The sequence below is a fragment of the Carassius gibelio genome, chromosome A18 (assembly GCF_023724105.1).
Source record: "Carassius gibelio isolate Cgi1373 ecotype wild population from Czech Republic chromosome A18, carGib1.2-hapl.c, whole genome shotgun sequence".
Lineage (NCBI taxonomy): Eukaryota > Metazoa > Chordata > Actinopteri > Cypriniformes > Cyprinidae > Carassius > Carassius gibelio.
Genome location: NC_068388.1, coordinates 28403344 through 28417510, shown reverse-complemented (window position 1 = coordinate 28417510; position 14167 = coordinate 28403344).

Here is a 14167-nt window from a genome sequence, read left to right as displayed (position 1 = left end):
CTGAATGGTTTGGTCAAAAATCACAAAACTGGTCTCTTAAGATTCATTGCATCATGTCGAGTCGAATGATATAAAATTTTCCCGTGTCGGCCATTTTAGGCGTCGGCCATTTTGAATTATGTTTTAAAATGCTGTATTTTTTGAACGCAGAATCGTATCGTTACGAAAATAATTACAAAAATATTCGGCTCCATGCCCTGAAGGCACTCAAAAGGTTTGGTGGCAGCGCCACATTGTGGCCAAGAGTTATAATAAAATATCACATAAATGCTAATAACTTTTGAATAAATTAGACTATTAAAATTAAAATGGTCTCCCTATATTCTGTGGGTCATGCTGAGAGCATTGATACCAATTATGCGAAAATTGGCCATACTTCCTGTCCGCAATGTTGATTAATGTTGAAAACCTACTTTTCGAACTCCTCCTAGACCGTTAGTCCGATTTCCAACAAATTTGACGTGAATCATCTTCAGACCATGCTGGCAAAAAGTTATGGATTTCGTGTCGATATACGAAACGGTTCTCATTTAGCGCATTAACGAATTTGCTGGAAGGGTGCCAAAATGCATTTGAGGCTGTATCTCTGCAACGCTTTGACATATTTGCAACAAACTTTGTATGTGTCATCGCCACCTCACACTGACCATGCCACATAAATTTGGTAACAGCGCCACCTATTGGTCAAGAGTAATAAACCATTCATTAACCATGAGTAATTACACTTTTTAAAATGCTAATAAATTTTTATTGCATTAGCCTATTTGAATGAAACTGGACTCAAAATATTCCCTGGCTTATGCCGATAACATAGATACCTAATATGCCATAGTAAGCTGAACTTCCGGTCCGCCATTTTGTTTTATGTTGAAAACCTTCTTTTTCGAACTGCTCATCAACCGTTAGTCTGATTTTCACCAAAATTGAATCAGATGATCTTTAGACTGTGCTGACAAAATGTTATGGATTTTGTATCGATAAACAAAACTGTTTTTGCATACCACAGCGACGAATTTGAGGCACAATGCCAAAATGACACTTGAGGCTGTATCTCTGCAATGCTTTGGCATATTGACACCAAACTTTGTTTGTGTTATTGTCATGTCACACAGAACACACCAAAATGATTTAATTACAGCGCCACCTGTTGACCAAAAGTGATAGGCCTTTTAATCTTATTACTAGTGGTTGTGTTTATGATTTTTCATCCATTTCAATTACAATCATCCTAAAATTGGTTTAATTGCTTATAGTTGCACTTCGTGTGATTCTCCATGCCATGCTTAGCTCCTACATTTGCCGTTGGAGTGCTTGGCCCCGTAATTGCTGCTTGCAGCTATATTTTATTATGAATTTGTGTGCGTGTGTGTGTGTATAAGACCTCTAACACTAGCTTGCTCTATTCTTTTTCTATTCTATCTGTTTTCTTTTTTATTTATTATATTATTTAAAAGCCCTTGCTATGTGTACTGAGTTAAGCTAAATGAGACTTGTAATAGCATTTGTTGTCATAGCTCTTTTTGTTGTTTTTAATCCTCATTTGTAAGTCGCTTTGGATAAGGTTCTGTTGTTTAATAGGCACAATGACAACCTTTAATAATGGAGGACGATGCGACAACCAGCCATAACTTCTGACCACTCTTTATTATATTTTCTTTCAGTACTGTAACACACACAGTTTATGTCACTCCCGTTTCATGTGTATTCTAAAACTACCATATAGAACCTAATACTACATCCCCCTTTCCAAATAATACTTCTCCTTTAATCCTTGAGGGGAGCAACTTAAACTTGCAATGAAGAAATATGTATCTTTTCATTAGACAATTACCATTCTTAAACAAAAAGGTCCAAATAACAATTCTGTACATTTTGAACAATACAACGTTTTTTTTTTTTTTCACAGCAAAATGTTGTCTGTAATTATTTTTTCTCTAAACTAGAAGACTGCCCAAAACCTTCAACTGAGTGTCGGGATTATTCTGCCCCATTGGCCACTCAGTGTTTATCCGGGGTATCTCTAACTACATTCAAAGTCCTTTAGATAGCCAGGAGGTGCTCTAATCCTGGAAGGATATCGTCTCGTACCTTGTGCAGTCGGCTGGCATTCCTTCTGACTTTCTGCTGTGACCATTAAACCTGCAGAGTGTGAAGATGCCTGCATCTCTGTCAGGTCTGGAAGATCAGAAGAGATCACAGGAGAATTCGGAGTTGGAGATAGGTGAAACCTGTTTCTCCTCAGTGTACCCCTTGGAGTCTCTATAAGATAAGATCTGGGTGTACCAGCTGTAGACACCACAGTACCCCTTTCAGACATGTCTTTGACCCATACATGTTCCCCTGGTTGCAAGTGCATCATGTCATGTGCTTTGTGTCTTCTGTCGAAATTTTGTTTCTGTTTACGTTTGTATATCAGCTCTTTCTTTTTCAGCTTTTCCAAATCTGGACACTTTGGACTGAGCTGAGACGGGATCAAAGGAACTAGTGTCCTTATCTTCCTTCCCATGAGGAGCTCCGCAGGACTGTAACCATTAGCAAGAGGAGATGCACGGTAAGTCCTAAGTGCAAGGTAGGGATCACTTGCCTTTTTGAGGATATTTTTTATTGTCCTCACCGCACGCTCTGCCTGTCCATTACTTTGCGAGAAAATAAGGACTTAACGTCACATGGTTGAAACCCCAGTCCTGTGCAAACATGCGGAAACTCTCCGAAGCAAACTGTGGCCCATTATCTGAGCGCACCACCTCTGGGATTTCATGACGTGCAAAGATGGATTTAAAGTGTTCAACCACAGGCTCCGAAGTTGTTGACGTCAGTTTTGCAATCTCAAAGAACCTAGCAAAGTAGTCCACAATGACCAAATACTGCTTGCTGTCTTTATGAAACAGATCCGCTCCTACTGTGGACCATGGCCTTAACGGAAAACCAGTAAGCATCATTGTTTCTCTGAGGTTAGTTCTCTCACGTGAACAAGTGTTACAGTTCTCAATCATTTTTGTTAGCTCTTTACTGAAACCTGGCCACCAAACTGATTGTTTTGCTCTCTCCCTGCACTTTGTTATGCCCAGATGTCCCTCATGCAGTTTCTTTAGTATCTCGGCTTGGAGTGACATTGGAATTACAATCCTGATTCCATTCAACAAAAGTCCATTTTGCACAGAAAGTTCTCCTGCAAATGACAGGTAAGGCTGAAAATCTTTGTCAATTGAGAATTTATCTGGCCATCCTGACACACAGTATTTCTTATTAGTATAGCTGCTGGAGTATGGAATCATCGTCTTGATGTTTTTGGATCTCTCTTAGTCTTTTTTCTGTAGCTGGCAAACTCGCCATGACAGAGTCAGCATACAGATTGATGTCCTCTTCAGGAAGCCCTACTGCTGTACTGCTTATGGGAGCTCTAGACAACACATCCGCTGTTGCAATGTTTTTGCCCACCACATGAGATATGGTGTATGAGAATCTCAACAAATGCGTACAAAGCCACTGAATGGGTGGAGGGAGTTCATCCAATTTATTTGAGCTAAGCAGAGGAACTAGAGGTTTATGATCAGTTTCAATGTGGAAATTTTTCCCTATGAGAAACTCGGCAAACCTCTCACAGGCCCATGTGGAGGCCAGCGCCTCCTTTTCTATTTGTGCATACCGTTGCTCTGTATCACTGAGAGACTGTGAAGCATATGCCACTGGTTTCCACACATTCTCTGCTTGCTTCTGAAGGAGAACAGCACCCAGCCCATATGAAGAGGCATCTGCAGAACTACTGTATCCTTGATTGTATCATATAGCGCCAAACCTGGAGGTTTTGTCAGTTCCTCTTTGATTTTATCAAAGGCGTCTTGCTGAGGTGATTCCCAGATCCACATGCTGGACTTTCTCAGTAAGTCTCTGAGTGGTTGAGTTTTCACAGTCAGATGTGGTAAGAATTTACCATGGTGGTTGACCATTCCCAAAACCGCCTTGTTTCGCTGACGTTACATGGTCGTTTCATGGCTTTTATTGCTTCCACCTTATCTGGATCTGCACTCACCCCTTTCTCCTCAATGATTTGTCCAAGAAACTTGATTTTTCTCTTGGAAAACTCACATTTCTCATTTAGTGTTACACTCTGAGTGGACCCCCAGACAAGCATGTCATCTATTTGACAAACCACACCTTCCAGTCCCTCCAGAATTCTGGACATGCGTTTTTGGAAATTCTCTGGTGCTGACGAAATTCCAAAGCATAGCCGGTTTTAACAATATCGTCCAAATGGAGTTATAAAGGTGGTGAGCAAAGAGGATTCCTTTGAAAGTGGAATCTGCCAAAAGCCAGCATTGGTGTCGAGCTTGGAAAACACTTGGGCTTCAGCAAGTTGTCCCAAAGTGTTCTCCACAGAAGGTAGAGGATGTTTTTCCCTCATAACTGATTTGTTCAGTTCAGTGAGATCTGTGCAAATTCTCACTTTCCCTGTCCACTTCGGCACCATGACCATGGGAGCACACCACTCTGTTGGTTCCTCGACCTTTGAAATTACCCCCTGCTGCTCCATTCGGGTTAATTCTTCCTTCAAATGCGCCTAGGTGTTGACAGAGAAAAGGGTTTTGCCCCTGGCTTTAGCACAATGCTGTACACACCCTCCATTTTGCCTAAGCCCCTGAAGAGTTTTGGAAACTCCTTCTCCACTCTTTCTTTTGAGCTTAATCTGACATCATCAAGCCTGGCTACTAGCTGAAGTGCAGCGACTGGTGGTCTGCTTAGCAATGGCATGTATAATCCATCAACAACATATGTGTCCTGTTTTGTCCATTTATTGTGTTTACTGAGGGTGGCTGTAAATTTCCCCTGTACATTCAGTGACGTTCCACCAGGTCCCTGGAGAATTTTCCCTGCATGTTTCAATTTGTTGAACCGGCCCTGATTGTACAATGTCACCGGAACAACTGTAAAATCAGCTCCAGTGTCAATTTTGAACACTGCATCATAATTGTAAATTTACAAATGTAAATTTATCTCGGTCATCCATGGGCTTCCAGCCACATTAGTTGTTACTGAGTCTAGGAATGCAATGTCTTCATCTGCATCCTCAAAGAGTGACTTGACTTGCACATCCTCGCATAATGTCCTTTTTATGACACCAGTTGCATATTGCATCTTTTGCTGGGCATTGCTGCAGATTATGGCCTTTTGTGTCTCCACATCTTGAACACTGAGTCCCCTTTTTATATCTTTCATGAGGTGTTTTCTTTGCAAACTGCCCATATTGTGGCTTCACTGGTTTTGATTTCACATTGCTGTTCTGTTTAGCCTGCACACTATCCAACTGTTCGTTAACGATATCCCCTTTGAAGTTTGACTTGAGCAATTCTTGTTGTTTTTTTACCTGTTCACTTTGTCGAACTCGGACAACAGCCTTCTCAAGTGTTAATTCAGGGTCAAGTTGTAATTGTTCCGACAGCCTTTTTGTCTATCTCTCACCATCTCATCGTGCAACTCTCCATATCCACAGTGCTCGGCTAGACAATGCAGTTCCATTATAAAGTGATCCACAGACTCACCCACTTCTTGCTGTTGCTGATTAAATTTAGCTCTCTCAAAAATCACATTTCTGCGAGCTATAAAGTGTTCATTCAGTCTATTCTTCACAACTTCGTAATCAGCCGCTTCTTCTGGACTTAAATGCATGGAAGTTAGTATGTCTTCTGCTTCCTCACCCATCACATAGATCAAGGCATTCACTTGATTTTCATCTGCCTGCGTCTCCAATCCTGACGCAATTCGAAATCTTTCTAAGCGTTTTATCCATTTCAACCAGTCATCCGCTTTAAATGTGAATTTTTCTGGCGGAGAAACCTGAAACTGATTCATTATGGTGCCGTAAACTTGTCCAGGCAGCCCCCCCCCCCCCCCTCCCCCCTCTGCTGACAGAACAAAACGAAACTGATACTAAACGAACTACACAACTTCAATAACTCACTTGAAAGATGCATGTCTGCATTTCTGACCCCATGTTCTGTTGTTTAATAGGCACAACAACAACCTTTAATAATGGAGGACGATGCGACAGCCAGCCATAACTTCTGACAACTCTTTATTATATTTTCTTTCAGTACCGTAACACACACAGTATATGTCACTCCCATGTCCTGTGTATTCTAAAACTACCGTTAATAACCTAATATTACAGATAAAAGCGTCAGCTAAATGAATAAATGTAAATATTAATAATTAAATATTGTACTCTTTACTCCGCTACATTTCCATCCATAACCGTAAGTACCCATTACTTCTTCTGCCCCGTCCACACGGAGACGGAGCTTACCCCAATCCGATCTTTTTTTTTTCTTGTCTCAAGAAATATCCGCGTCTAAAAAACGAAACCACAAAACGGTGTAGTATACATGCCGACCAGCATATGGCACTGTAATTCTGCCATAGAGATACACTTAAAATGGAGAAGAAGACATGGACTTGCTCATAAACCTTGCGCGTTTGCAGGTGCCACTGTTTGGGACAGCCTATCAGCAATCACATTCAGCTTTCCGCCAAATACTTCATGAAAGTACACACACACACACACACACACACACACAGAGAGACAGAGTTTTCACACATAGATTGTGTATGTGAGAATGGTGTTAATTCAGCTGAAAGTATTTTCTTCTGCCTTTGCCTGTATGTCAGTGTGAGATGAAGGGTCTTTATACTGTCACTCAAATGAGCTGAATATTTTTTTTTTCCTTCTTTGTACACTGACCTAAACACAGCTGATTAGCTGATTTTCTTTTTTTTTCATTATTATTTTCTCTTCTATGCTGCTTGTATAACACGGTCAGGTTCAGAGGTGTGTCAGAACATTGCTATATTGCCTTCTTTGCTCGTTTAGGTTTATTGATTTGATTGATGAAAAAAAAAAAACACAGAAACCCACATGTACACACAATTGTTAGCTGAATTGTCTTTTCTGATAGTACACATTAATGTAAGCTGAGCATTTGCTTTGATGTTCTTGAGTATGCGGTGTGTTAAACACAGTCAGGTTCAAATGTGGGTGCAAAAATCCATTAAAACTCCAGCAGAGGTTTGTTAGAGCGTTGCCATTGTGCTACTGCCTTGTGGGCAAGTGAGAAATGTTAAAAAAACTCCAGCAGAGGTTTGTCAGAGCGTTGCCATTGTGCTATTGCCTTGTGGGCAAGTGAGAAATGTTAAATAAAGAAACATAGTAAAAAGATGAAAATGACTTGATTTTACTTTCAATTCCTTTTACATTCTCCAAGGTATTAACTTTAACATTTTTCATAACTCCATGTAGGACATTTCTATTCATAAATGTAAGCACTGTGGCAGTAGTAATGCAATATTTAGAAAATGTAATCTTGTACTCTTGATACTCAAGTACTTTTAAAAATAAGTACTTCAGTACTTTAACTTAAGTACACAACTGACTGTAGTACTTTTACTTGTACTTGAGAAAAATTAAGCAAGGGGTATCTGTACTTTTACTCAAGTAATGAAGCTGTGTACTCTGTCTGCCTCTGATGGTTTATTTGCTAATTGTCCTGGGACAGGTGAGGGAGTGAGTGAAAGCTTGTGGAGCTGCTCAGGGAGGACATCAAACTCCAGAGAGAGAGAGAGAAGAGCGCAAGTTTTCTCTTCTTGAGAGAAGGCTTAACAAATATATTCTTCATAAGCTAAGAGAAAACAGTGGGAAATAATGGGTACATTGCAGTTTTCAATATCTTTATTTAAATGTCATATTGTCAATGAACAATACCTAATTTCTGTAGTTTATTTTTGTGATGTAAACATAAGGTTTTTTTTTTTCTGAGTGTAATTTATTTGTATGTATGTGTGTATTTTGTAGTTTTTCATATGTATCATTACATTATTCAAGTAAGCTCCAAGCCAGTAGCTAAATTAAAGTTGTAATCTGACAAAGGATGCAGTAAACCAGTGTAACTTAGCTGGCCTCGGTCTTGGCTAAGCCTGAGGTATATCACTGTCTCCTCCATTATGATATAAAACATAAAAACATAAATGAGGAATTCTGGCTCCACCTCTTGCACCTTTGCTATGCGACAGAGCACTAATCGGAAACACCTGGTGGCAGGATTAGGAAATCCTTCTAAGGTGGAGCATCCCATGCACTTAGGAGGACCCTTCATGCACTTCGGAAGCCTGGTCTTTGAAGTTCGTGGCCTTCAAAGTATGCTCTAGAGGGCTGCATCGGGTTTGGGCTCCCACGGGACCAGTGGGACCCAGCGCAAATCTTGTGGGGGTGGGTGGATATAACTTTGCTGCAGGTGGGAGTGGGCAGTACAAAAATTTTGCGGGAGACCCGTGGGGAACGGCGGGATTTAACGTGTAGCAGAAATGGAGTCAACACAATAAATTGAGAAGAAAATAAAAGCGGCGGTATACTTAACAAAATCAAAACAAGGCAAGTCAGACATATGAAAAAAATTATCAGTTGTCACTGAAAAAAATGGGAAAGAGTTATAAATGTACAAAAGCGATAAATGTACAAACGTGTTCGTTTACAGTGGACATAAATCTGGCACGTCTGCCTTGAGGCGAGGTACTTGCTCAATTCTCTGTGGTCAAAGCAAGCTCTCGTTCACCCATAAAGCACTTCCTGCTCACGTTAAGCAATAAACTACAGAAAAATGTGTTGCACTTTGCTTTAAAGACATTAGACCGTATGACTTTGTTGACATGGTTCAACACTTTGTTAATGTAGCCGCTAAATATGGCACATTTGATGTGAGAGATGCTCTGCCACATCCAACCACTGTGTCTAGACATAATGAGGGAAAAGCAGATGCCCTGCAGTCGTCTGTGGCAATGGAGATAAAGCCCATCATTGAGACGCATGGGTGTGCCATTACAATGGATATATGGATTGAGGATTACCATAAAACTTCATTCATATCCAGCACCATTCATTACATAAACTATTATTTTGTTCTTGTTTCCAGAGTATTGTTTGAGGCTCCATTTGAAAACAGCATGTCAAAAACAGGAGAGAACATTAGAAACTCCATTTGAAATAGACACGTGACTGCTTGTTGGCCATGTTTTGTTTGTAACTGATCATGGAGCCAACATATTTGCTGTTCTGCGTGGGTACACCAGGCTGAACTGCAATGCGCATATCCTGAACTTCATCCTGTCCAGCACATTTGCCCCAGACATATTGGCCAAGACACCCGAGCTGTCTGAACTGTTGACCAGTGCAAAAAAAAAAAGAAAAAAAAAAAAAAAAAACTGGTAAAATATTTCAAACATTCAGGACTGCAGAAAAGTTTGAAGACAATGTTTTGATTACCATCTGGGCAGAACTATTGTTCCAGCCACCAAAGAAAGATTCGCAAATAACCTGCCTGATCCATCTCAACTGCTATTTGTACCCAAAAATACACATGAATTAGACAAAATGACTGACAACATGGGCACTATTTTCTCTAATACATTAGAAGCTGTTGCCCCCATCAAATTGAAAAAGGTTAGAGAAAAACGTACTGTGCCATGGTATAACAGTAATACTCACTCTCTCAAGAAAGTAACTCGTAGTCTTGAACGCAAATGGAAAAAAACTAACTTGGAAGTTATTAGAATTGCATGGAAAAACAGTATGTCCAGCTATAGACAGGCTCTAAAAACTGCTAGGGCAGAGCATATCCACCAACTCATTGAAAATAACCAAAACAATCCAAGGTTTTTATTTAGCACAGTGGCTAAATTAACAAATTACCAGACGCCACCACCACGATTCAAATATTCCACCAACGTTGAATAGTAATGACTTTATGAATTTCTTCACTGATAAAAAAGATAACATTAGAAATACAATAGCGAATGTAGATTCTACAGCGTCTGACACTTCAGTTTCATCCATCGCACCCAAAGATAAACTGCAGTGCTTTACAACTATAGGAGAGGAAGAGCTAAATAAACTTATCACTGTATCTAAACCAACAACATGTTTATTAGATCCTGTACCCACTAAATTACTGAAAGAGTTGTTACCTGTAGCCGAAGAACCGCTTCTCAATATCATTAACTCGTCATTATCTTTAGGTCACGTCCCAAAACCATTCAAGCTGGCGGTTATTAAGCCTCTTATTAAGAAACCAAAACTAGATCCTAGTGTACTGGCAAATTATAGGCCAATTTCAAATATTCCATTTATGTCTAAAATTTTAGAAAAAGTTGTGTCTGCTCAATTGAGCACCTTCCTGCATAAAAATGATCTGTATGAAGAATTTCAGTCAGGTTTTAGGCCCCACCATAGTACAGAAACTGCACTTGTTAAAATTGCAAATGACCTGCTCCTTGCATCAGATAAAGGCTGCATTTCATTTCTAGTTTTACTTGATCTTAGTGCTGCTTTCGACACCATAGATCATGACATACTCATAGATCGATTACAAAACTATACAGGTATTCAAGTGCAGGCTCTAAGATGGTTTAGATCCTACCTGTCCGATCATTACCATTTTGTTTACTTAAATGGGGTGTCATCTCATTTATCATCAGTAAAATATGGAGTGCACAAGGATCCGTCCTAGGTCCCATTCTATTTTCAATATACATGTTGCCCCTTGGTAATATTATTAGAAAATACGGAATTAGCTTCCACTGTTATGCTGATGATACTCAGCTATATATCTCAACGAGACCAGATGAAACTTCTCAATTATCTCAGACTTCTCGATTGAATTCAGGACCCTGGCGGCGGAGTGCCAGTGGAACGAGAAGGCGCAGTGGGACATGTTCCTGCATGGGCTGGCTGACCGCGTCCAGAGGGAGATCTACGCCCTGGATCTGCCCCCCTCTCTTAATGGACTCATTGAGCTAGCGTTACGGGTGGATGCCCGCCTCACTCGGATGGAGAGGAGGGGGCTGTTCAACACCCCATCCAGGAGCCCGGCGGACGGGCGATTCAGCGGCGGAGACGTGGTCAGTCCCACCTACGATCACGAGCCCATGCAGGTAGGGCGAGCTCAGCTTTCCCGGGAGGAGAAGGAGAGGCGGAGATCCCTGGGCCTCTGCATGTACTGCGGGGGAGCCGGACATCAAGCCCATACCTGTCCAGTAAAAGGCCAAGCCCAGTAGTACGCATGAGGCTACTATCGGGTGGGATCTCTGCCGAGAAGACTTCATCACCACCATCATCTACGCTCCTTCCGGTAAGACTGCGGTGGTCAGCACAGACACACCACTGTCAGGCACTACTGGACTCTGGGGCAGAAGGTAACTTCATGGACCGTCATCTCGCACACAAGCTCCACATTCCCCTCAAACCCCTCCCGCACCACATCACGGTCCATGCCCTCACTGGACAGCAACTCCCCACTATCTCTCACAGTACTGAGGACATCACACTCATCACCTCTGGCAACCACTCCGAAACCATCTCTTTCCACATCCTTGACTCTCCCCTGGCACCCATTGTCCTCGGGCACCCTTGGCTCCTTCTCCATAACCCCAAAATAGACTGGTCCTCTAATTCCATTTTTTCTTGGTCTCGAAAGTGTCATGAGTCTTGTTTAGTGTCTGCTTGTCCGTCTGTGTCTGTGTCTGTGTTACAGGAGGAGGCGGTGGATTTATCTAACGTGCCCGCTGAGTACCTCCACCTGAAGGAAGTGTTCAGTAAGTCTCAAGCTGCTTCTCTTCCTCCGCATCGTCCTTACGACTGTGCCATAGAGTTATTGTCAGGTAAGTCTCCGCCTAAAGGCAAACTTTATTCACTTTCTGTCCCAGAGAGGGAGGCTATGGAGAAATATATTTCTGATTCTCTAGCTTCTAAATTCATCCGCCCTTCCTCTTCTCCTGCGGGGGCGGGGTTCTTTTTTGTGGGAAAGAAGGACGGATCACTGCGACCTTGTATTGATTACCGAGAGCTGAACAACATCACGGTAAAGAATACTTATCCTTTGCCGTTGATGTCTTCAGCCTTCGAGAGGTTGCAGGGAGCGTCTATTTTCACAAAACTGGACTTACGCAATGCGTATCATTTGGTTCGGATCAGGGAGGAGGATGAATGGAAGACCGCGTTTAACACCCCCAGAGGGCACTTTGAATATTTGGTCATGCACTTCGGGCCCTCCAACTCCCCAGGGGTCTTCCAGGCACTCGTCAATGACGTGATGCGAGATATGATTGATCAGTTCATTTATGTCTACCTGGACGACATATTGATTTTTTCCTCCTCTCTCCAGGAACATGTGCAGCACGTCCGACGAGTGCTTCAGAGGTTGCTAGAGAATGGGCTTTTTGTCAAGGCGGAGAAATGCGAGTTTCATGCACAGTCCATTCCATTTTTGGGGTTTATCGTGTCGACTGAGGGAATACGCATGGATCCCGAGAAGGTTAAGGCTGTGGTAGAATGGCCAAGCCCAGATTCTCGTAAGGCCCTACAGAGGTTTCTGGGGTTCGCTAACTTCTACCGGCGTTTCATTCGCAATTTCAGCCAACTAGCCGCGCCTCTGACCGCCTTGACCTCCGCCAGAACTGCGTTCAGGTGGTCAAACACAGCGGAAGCTGCGTTTGCGAAACTGAAGAGCCGTTTCATTTCAGCTCCCATTCTGATTACCCCTGATCCTACACGTCAGTTCGTGGTGGAGGTCGAAAAATATCAAACCCGAAAATATCAAACCCGATTCTTTATCTCTTATTTTTGACCATTCCGAACGCCCGTCCACTCCCGAGTGTATTTTTCCTGAGACATTAGTGGTCTCCACTCTCACATGGGAGATCGAATCGAAGGTCAGAACGGCCTTAGAAGGGGTAACGCCTCCGCCCGGGTGCCCACCGAACCGCTTATTTGTGCCGGAGGGATTAAGGTCCAACGTTATCCAGTGGGGTCATTGCTCTAATGTGGCTTGCCATCCAGAGGTTAACCGTACTAGATTTTTAGTCAAGCAACGATTCGGTCGCCACTTATGGCTCGCGACATTCACAATTTTGTTTTGGCTTGCTCGGTATGTGCCATTGGTAAGGCTTCCAATCGGCCCCCGGATGGGTTACTCCAACCGCTGCCGGTACCTTCGAGACCCTGGTCCCATATCGCACTAGATTTTATTACCGCCCTCCCAGGGCAACACGGTTGTTTTAACCGTGGTGGACCGGTTCTCAAAGGCCGCCCATTTTATTCCCTTGGCCAAGTTGCCCTCAGCCAAGGAGACAGCGTTGACCGTCATAGACCACGTCTTTCGTTTACATGGCCTCCCGATAGACGTGGTTTCTGACAGGGGACCCCAATTTGTGTCTAAATTTTGGCGAGAATTCTGTAAATTACTGGGAGCGACTGTAAGTCTGTCCTCAGGGTTTCACCCCCAGAGCAATGGCCAAACCGAGAGAGTCAACCAAGATTTGGAAAGGGTGTTGCGATGTTTGGTCTCCAAGAATCCTTCCTCCTGGAGCCAACAATTGTCTATGGTGGAGTACGCCCACAATACCTTACCAGTATCTGCTACGGGCCTATCTCCTTTTGAGTGTAGTGTAGGGTACTAGCCACCTATTTTTCCCAGTATGGAATCTGAGGTTGCGGTCCCCTCCGTTCACGCCTTCGTCCAGAGGTGCCACCACACTTGGACCAGAGCCTGCGAGACTCTACTCCAAGTGGGGGCGCGCACCAAGGCCAAAGCCGATCGCCACCGGTCTAGGCCTCCCGTATACGTCGTGGGTCAAAAGGTGTGGCTTTCTACTAAGAACATTCCTCTCCGTTCCATTTCTAATAAACTGGCTCCCAAATTTATCGGCCCGTTTACTGTCACCAAGATCATTAGTCCGGTGACAGTCCGCCTCAAACTCCCTCCGACGTACAGGAGAATTCACCCCGCCTTTCATGTATCCAAAATCAAGCCCGTATTTCATTCTCCCATTAATCCGCCTACCCCGGTTCCTCCCCCGCCGCGTCTCGTAGATGGGGAGACACTTATTTGGTTAATCGCATTCTGGACTCTAGAAGGAGGGGACGCGGATTTCAGTACTTGGTGGACTGGGAGGGTTACGGTCCGGAGGAGAGAAGTTGGGTACCTGCTAGGGACATCCTGGATCATTCCCTTATCGATGATTACAATTGACAGGTAAGAGAGGCTGGGGACGCCAGGAGGCGTCCTTAGGAGGAGGGGTACTGTCACGGTTCGTGAATGCACCATCTCCAGCTGTAGTCATGTTACAT